This window comes from Clytia hemisphaerica, unplaced genomic scaffold, assembly GCF_902728285.1.
Source record: "Clytia hemisphaerica strain Z4C2 unplaced genomic scaffold, Clytia hemisphaerica genome assembly, whole genome shotgun sequence".
In the NCBI taxonomy this organism is placed as follows: Eukaryota; Metazoa; Cnidaria; class Hydrozoa; order Leptothecata; family Clytiidae; genus Clytia; species Clytia hemisphaerica.
Window position 1 is genome coordinate 953,741 of NW_027104489.1, and position 8,680 is coordinate 962,420.

Below are 8,680 nucleotides of genomic sequence, written 5' to 3' on the forward strand. Positions count from 1 at the left end.
GCCGGTAAGGGCGCGTTTCGGACCTTAAAAATTTCGGAGAGGGTAGTGAAATCCATAAAAGCTAATTTTTTTCCCACGTGAAGGTTGCAAGAATCATAAAAATAATTTCATAACATATATTGTGAGTCATTAAACAACTGTGTTCCCAAAACTTTCACTGGGTAAAAGTACTCAATTTAACCCATCGTCGGGTTAATAATGATTAGTTTTTGGTCAGCTAATTGTTAGATTTCATTGTCATCTAATAGCTGTTGTTTCCTTTGATAATTATTGTTATAAACTATTTTTTTCTTCTTTTCCTTTGAAGAATGGTTAAATTTTTGGCATGTCATTAGGTTTTTGAATGCCCCGTAATTAACCAATTCCTGAAATTCAAAATTCCGTGCATTGCAGTTATTAATCAAATGTCGCCATTCTCTTTGTTAAATAAAACCTTAAACACTGCCAGTCATTTTTCCATCTTTGGTGAATGTGCCTATTTCATCTGTTAGAAACCTTACACGTTTTTTATTTTAAGTTTTGGATCAGAACTTAAGGGCTCTGCCTATAGTGAGTTTTTAATATTTGCCACTTACAAAATATAAAGTTTTACTTGATGTAGCACACAAAACTGTGACATGTTATACATTTTCTGTTAGGCCAAATGAGTCTGAAAATTTAAGAATCGTAATGAAAAAATTTGATGAAGAAAGAAATTAAGACTTTTGCAAAGAAGAGTATTTCAACTTTAAAGAACTTATTTTCGGCAAAGAAGAAACATTTTAAAGATTTTTTTGCGGTAGATGGAATAAAAAATGCTTTTTTCGGAAAATTTTTCTAAAAGCTTATTTGTTTCAAAATCTTGCAAATAGTGCTTTTTGACCAATTTTCCATCCCAACTTTTCATAGAAAAACAGCCATAACTTTTGATGTATTAATTTAGAAAGTTTTTCCGAAAAATTTAAAACAGTTTAGTTCTTTGCAGACAGTTTGAAAAAAATTCGAAACAAAAAGGCTAATTACCCATTAAAACTTAGCACTTTTATAAAAGAAGGCGATGCAACATATTATTTACGTATTTTTAAAGTTCATAACGTCATTTTTGCAATTAAATTCTAAGTTACTCTTAAGGGATTTGATTGAAAAGCAATTAATAAAGGCAATTCTTTGTTAAAAGTCTTAAAGAACCTAAAAAGCATAACTTTTATGTTCAAATACTAAATCAATTTTCCGATTATGGTCAGAGCCTACAAAAATCAACGCGGGGTTAATCGTATATTAATATTAAGCATACGCTTAGGTGCTTCCAAGAAAGCAAAGAATTAAGCTTTGATATGCTTGTTAGTGATACACTTTCAAACTTATATATGTAAGCTCTGTTTTATACATTCTTCGACCCCTATATATCTTACTTGAAAAACTAGATCCGAAAGTCGGCAGAAAAAAGGGCAATACTAGAATGACGGAGAATGAAAAGAAAACCCAATGGCTCGACAATGTTACTGGGTGAAGGAAGGAAACATTCAATATTAGAGTTTGATATTGAAATAAGACGATGTATAGTAGTGTGCAATACTTCGACAGGACAAAAAAAAATTCATGTCACTTTGTCTTTTATCTCGTTGAAATTTAGCTTCAATTTATAAAAATTACCAGATGAAATTTTCGAAAATCTAACTGGAGCTGCTCTAAAAGATTTACCTCCTCTCTAAGTGTTGTCAGTCGTCACATGCATGTACGAAATCTTTGTTCTGTTTAGCATACTAGGCATTTTCTTTGAAACAAGTTAGTTAACATGATATGTATATAATGAGTAGTTAGAGGTTTTTTAATATATTCGATTAAAATGCCTTTTTTCACTGATAGCGTAGGTAATATCGGGGGAGTGTTTTACTTTGTCGTCATTCCACGGAAACCAAAACGATCTTGAGATAAAGACGTGCAACTGTATCCTACATTCTTTCTAAATGCCTCTTTCAGTAGTTTTGTTTGAAAAACGTGACCCTTCGAGTGGGAAATTCTCGACTAAAGTGATTTTGGGAACCTATTAGTGACTAATTTATAAATTTGTACGCTTTTGAGGGAATAAAAAGGTATGAAAAATGGTAAACTTATAGCTCGCACATACCCGGCAACTGTTTTGCCGAAGTACTCCCCCCCCTTGGGTGCTTTTTACACGAAAACATCGATATTAAATTACTCATATTATAGGACACTCGATGCATGCAAATCAAAAGACGGCACCGTGTCGACTTTACATAACATTTACCTTTAGACAGCCGACTTTCAGCCTGCTCTCTGTCAACTTTAAATCGCAATTAGAATAGACAGGGCGAAAAGTGGGCCGTCTTAAACCAGAGAGCTACCCAGCTGACACACAACGGCGTTTCAACGTTCATCTAATGTTCACAACGTCCACATAACATTAGATGAACGTTAAAACTACGTTGTGTGCCAGCTGGGTAAGCAATCGTCAGTATATCGCATTGAACACAGTAATTTCAACCTGCTAACAATTCCTTTTGGAATATTTGTGGTTCTTTAAACTTATTCATTATCATTATCTTCTGTTTCATGTCAAAAGGTTATACCCCAAAACTAACCATCCGATTTAGAAAAGTAATTAACCTTAACGACTTGTTTTTGAGTTTCCAAGGTGAATCATTTAGTGTTTAAATTTATTTTTAATTATCTTTTTTTTGGTAATTGCCAGCATTTTTAAAAGAAAAGTGTCCATATAACCCTTCTTAGATGAGTAGCCCCCAGCGGACCCAAAATTTACGCTATCACGCCAATTTTTTTTCGATTTTACGCCATCACGCCTGAAAATTTTAATTTTCACGATCACGCCAATTTTTTTCGATTTCGCGCCATTACGCCTAGAAAATTCATATCCTCATATTCTCTGGATAAATTCAGTTTTAGACCACGTTTAGACCCATTGGTATGAATGAAATGCCGTTATATAAACTTAACTTTTGTCCACAAATAGGTGTGTGTTTGGTCGTCATTCAGTTTTTCGGCATGGCAGATGAATAGAACTGTTTGCACTGTTTCTTTTATGTTTTAAAATAAGATCCATAGGAGGCCCCCATCATAGTTGGGGCCGACCAAGACAATTTTGGGATTTAAACCCTCTAAATTGGCTAAAGCTTCCTGGAAAAAAGTCTGGCATCTGGTTGTGTTTTACACAATTTAGCTCCTGGATTTTTTGAACAGATTGTCCACTGGAAACTTGTATGTGTTTTTCCTTAAAATTTGCTCCTGGATTTTATGAACAGATGTTTTTAAGGCGACCCCTGGTTTTAACTGGGTGTTTTGAGGAAAGTCTCTCCTAGATCTATCCACTAAATTTACTCTCCTGGAAAAAAAGAACAGATATTTCATAAAAATGTGCCGGCGGCTGCCCTTGAAGGTGGTTGTACGAACAAAGCCCCTGAGTAACTAACTAACTTAGAGTTAGTTGAGGAAATTGTCAAAAGAAGTTATCTTCCATCATAATCAACCTTTAAAATATTCTGAAATACAAGGGTCGTGTTCAGACCTGAAAGTTTAAGTTTAAGGTTTAAGTAGCACCTTGTTGATATGGGAATTCAATTATAATCACTTTTCTTTTGTCATCATCGATTGGCGATCTCGAGGAATCTCCTTTCCTAACTTGAAATCATGTCATCTTCTCCCTTGAGATACTTTGAAACAAAAAAGATTTCAGGGAATCCCTCTGCAAAACACTAATTTGTGTTCGTTGAAGCCATTACTGCTAGAGATGCTCCGAGCGTCTCTAAGTCATAAATTTCATGTTCTTTTTTCTTCATTTACAAAAGGAGCATGCTTTTCACTTGCGAATTCTGATTTAGTCTATTCAGAAAACTGTAACAAAATCGTAAAAACTGTTTTTTTAAACCAGAGGGTGATTCCTTTTTAAACTTTGGTTTAACACTGGGCGAAATAAGAGATTTCCAATTTCGAAATATCTTGAAAATATGATATTTACAAGCGATTTGAAAAATTCGACTTTTAAAAATTGGAAATATGTTGAAAATATGATAATTCAATGAATTTCAGAGATTTTGAAAGACGGTATTTTCAATATTCACATTTTTTTGAATATGGAGAAATTTCCAAAATTGGAAATATGTGTGTAAATAGGATGTTTCAATGAATTTCAGAAATTTTGGAAAGACGGTGTATTTTCATATTACAAACTTTTGAAATATGAATTTCCAAAATTGGAAATAGTGTAAATATGATGTTTCAATGAATTTCAGAAATTTTGAAAGACGGTATTTTCAATATTCACAAACTTTTGAAATATGAAATTTCCAAAATTGGAAATATGTTGTAATATGATGTTTTCAATGAATTCAGTCAGAAATATTGAAAGACGGTATTTGCAATATTTGCAATTTTTTTGAAATATGAAATTTCCAAAATTGGAAATATGTTGTAAATATGATGTTTCAATGAATTTCAGAAATTTTTAAAGGCAATATTTGCAAATTTTTGGAAATAATATGAAATTCCCAAATAATATAAATAAATATCTTTAAGATACCCCTTTTTTAATAAGAATATGTTCTATAAGAATATCAGGGTAATAATTGGCCAAATTGTAGGAGCATCCTAAGAATACCCTCAAGGGTGAGTTTCAGTTTCATAGATTTTGATAAGAATTTATAGTCATTATGTATTTGGTTAGCGTAAAAAGTGAGCTTTTTGTTATATTCAAATATTCAATTAATAAATTAGAAACTTTGAGGCAGAAATATGATTATTGGCAATTTCTTAAGAATTCGTACACTATTCTTATAAAAAACATGTTTATGGTATTTCAATGAATTTCAAATATTTTTGAAAGTCTTGAAAGACGGTATTTGCAATATTTGCAAATTTTTCAGAAATTAACTTTTTTTTAACTGAAAAAGTTGTGAAAACATGATGTTTTAAAAATTTCCCAGACATTTTGGAAAGACTACATTCGCAATTATTTCTAAATTTCTTAGTCTATGCTGATGGGCTGATGGGCTTTGAGTTTTGGCTAAAGCGAAACAATCGCATCAAAATCAAGCACTGATCATAAACATTCTGATTTTGCTTTTATTTTCAAAGAAAAGGCAACGAGGTTTAATAACCCTATTCGGCGTAGGGGGGGGGGCTCTTTCTGTTTGGTAGCCAGGAAACCCTCAGCCTCGCGAGCCAGCGAAACGGCTTCGCTGGCTCGCGAGGGCTGAGGGTTTCCTGGCTATCTGTTTGGAAGTCAAACTATTGGTAATAGCTCCTGAAATAATAGAGCTCTTGCCATGAAATTTTCTGTAAATTCCTAACTTTTATTTAGCTTCAAAATAAAAATAAAATTGACACCTAAAAATTTTTACACCTTGAGCATGATGACATTTCTGACAGTAAGGTGTCACAAAAATTGACACTTTTCCAATACAAATTTATTTTTAATCTTAATTTCAAATATATCGTTTAAACCGTAATTTATTGAATACTTAGGATAACATAAATATTTTAAACTCAGGCAACTTTTTTCTAAAGCTTTTGTTAGAATACAATAGCTATTCCATAAGAGCAAAGGAAATTTTCGGTTTTTGCTCACTTTGGGCATGATGAGTGACGTCATCAAAAAATTTTTTGTCAAATGTTACCCTACGTGACAAGCAGTGGCGTTGTGGCAGGGGGGGCCGCCGGGGGGCCATGGCCCCCCCAGCGGAGCTTTTTTGAAGGGGCGCCGAAGAGCAAGGGGCGCCAAAAGAGATTTTTTTAAACGCCCCAATCTTAAAAATCATACTTTATGCGCCTTAAATTGCGCCCAGGACCAACTTTACTGAGATAATCTTAAAATACTTTCAATTTTTTTCGCTCGCTTCGCTCGCAATACAGTTTAACTGGTAACTTCTTTGCAATCTAGCTTATTTATAAGTTTTTTTGTGTATAATTGCCCCCGCAGGAGCGCAGCGACGAGGAGGCACTCATAGTTTCACGCATAGATATTGGACTGGAATCTCGAAATTTTGTTGTTTTTTTGTTTTGTCGCGCAAGCATCCCCGTAGTTAGTCTCTTCCGTAAATGTTCGGTTTTTTTTCCGGGACGGCAGTTGCTAGCCTAAAAACTTCTTTTTTATAGCAGGCGCCGCGGGCATTTTACTCAGCTTTCGAGAGTAGATTCTATTCCGCTTGTAGAATTTTGCCCGATTGGTCAACATGCAGGAAATGGAATGGAGAAGTTTCTGGAAGTTTTCTTAAATTCAAGCTCTCTCCTCATGCAGTCAAAACGCATTTATGATTTACTTTTGACTTTGGGATTAAACAAAACAGTTTATCCCCAATAATGAACAATGATTACAATGATAATAGTAGAACAATGATTGAATATGGATAAAAGTGATTATTGTTGGTGGTTGAATTGGCAACCAAACTGTAACTATAAATGGTAAATGGTACTTCGACAGTAAGTACAAATATTTTTTTCTTTGTCTACTTTTATAAGACTTGGTTTTATTAATCTTTTATGTTTATTAACTTGTGTTCTTGTTGATACTTACCAGGCACTATTTGGGAAATTATTATCAAAGATTGAAAGAAACTTTTGTGAACTATTTTTGAGGAAATTTCAGTACACTCACCATATTACATCTAATTTCATGTTTCTTATTTTTCCCTTTAAGCTTTTTATGAATGAGGATTTGTTTACATTGACAACGCAATATTACCTCGTTACTGCTACTATTACCACGTTACGTCATGATTTTCCATCCTTCTACACGATATTGCTGTTACAACTGCAAGATAACTGGCATATCTTTTTATTGTAAACAATTTTGTCCATGAGATCCCTTATCATGTCGTTGGAAAAAGTCCTGAATGTACGCTATTTCCTGTTAATACCTGCTTCCTGCTCATCAATATTGCCTCGTTACTGATACTATTACCACGTTACGTCCTATCATCTTCCATCCTTTACACGACGCTGTTACAGCTTCTAGATTACTGGTAAATCCATTTAATGTAAACAATTTTGTATCACGATATCATTTGTTAAACCGTTGGAAAAACTCCTAAGTACGTTGTTACCTGTCAATTTTTGGTTCCTGCTCGTTATGTTTCTGGCTCATAGCATTTCTTATGCTGTTTGGTTCTACTATGTTTCATTTACCTTAAGGGAAGAAATTTTCGCGAGAAGAAATTTTCGCGGAATTTAATTTCGCGAATCAGAGTTTTAAAATGGCAAATTTCGCGGAATTTAATTTCGCGAATGAGTCGATTTCAAAAGTTTCACGGAATTTAATTTTGCGGTTGAGGGAATCATTTGTCTACGAAAAGCCCTATTTTGCCCTAAAAAGACCAATTTTAGGGGTGATTTTTTTAATTGTGAGAATATTCGTGTTTCGCGGAATTTTATTTCGCGGTTTAGCCATTTTGGTGTGTTTCGCGGAATTTAATTTCGCGAATTACACCCAAATTCGCGAAATTAAATTCCGCGAAAATTTCTTCCGCGAAAATTTCTTCCGCGAAAATTTCTTCTCGCGAAAATTTCTTCCCTTAAGGTATATTTCAAATTGGTTGAAATAAATATAGTTGCATGTCTTTTGACTGGTTTAGTATCTATGTAACTGTCTGTAATTGATTCTACCTGGACACTTTTCCTAATGAATGTTTTAAGATTCGTATTTTATTCTTTGTAAAAAGTAATTCACATGTTTAGAAAAAAATATGTTTCATTTATGTTAGCTTATTCATTGATATCTCAAAGAAAATGCTGTTGAGAAGAATCATTCTAACTATTCCAAATCATTTCCAAACTTTTGCTATAAAGCATTAAAAAGCCTTAATTAGCATTAATTAGTTTTTACAAGCATTTGTACAAGCGGGTGGCAGTTAGTGAAAGCTATGGCTAGTATAGCATTATTAAATGAAAATCTAACTGCGCCCCAAGACCAATTTGCTGACAACAATATTGAAATCATAGAACATCAATTTTTTCGCTCGCTTCGCTCGCATTTTACATTGTTTCTTTAAGTTTCTTTTCCCTCTAGCAAGTGTCAAATTTGTCTATTTTTATTTAGTGATTTAGGGTGTCTTGGCAGTCGATTTTTAAAATTTTTCTAGTCGGCCCCAACCATGGTGGGGCCTGCTTTTCCATTCATCAAAGATTCTCCACTAAATATTCCCTTCGTCATAATGCGTAGGCAAATGAATTAGTTTAGAAACTGGTGGGTGGGGGCACCAGTTTGGAAAATTGAAGGGGGGGGGGCGCCATTTAAAAAAAATTGACTTTGGCCCCTCCAGAAAAATTTTCCCACAACGCCACTGGTGACAAGGATCTTGTGTGCCAAATTTCATCAAAAAAGACCTACTACATCAAAAGTTAAGGGGTGGTACAGGAAAAGCCCCCCCCCCCTAGTTCAGTAGCAAAGGAACTCGACATATTATATCGCGCATTGGTAAAACAACAGAATTTTTAAATTTACCCGTCAGCAAGCGTATTGGGAGAAAATGAGATCGGGTTGCTAGTCTCGTTTGAAACTGGAAACTTGCAAAATGGCGATTGAAAGACAATTTGATTCAATCTTCAAGTTTTTCAAACACAGATTACTCACTTTTTTTATCCGTAAATTGTGTTCATATTTCTGTAAACAGTAACTGCACTAACTCAACTACATTTGTGTAAAGTTTGGAGCTTCAAACATTTGCGATGC

The 8,680-nt window shown here is 34.0% G+C and overlaps 1 long non-coding RNA gene across 1 annotated transcript; it reads left to right on the forward strand.

Moving 5' to 3' along the window:
• The first annotated feature begins 5,922 nt into the window (after positions 1–5,922).
• LOC136821517 (uncharacterized) lies at positions 5,923–7,753 on the forward strand. The gene is made up of 2 exons (XR_010848754.1): positions 5,923–6,432; positions 6,650–7,753. It is a non-coding gene; the product is annotated as an uncharacterized lncRNA (long non-coding RNA).
• The last annotated feature ends 927 nt before the right edge of the window (positions 7,754–8,680 follow it).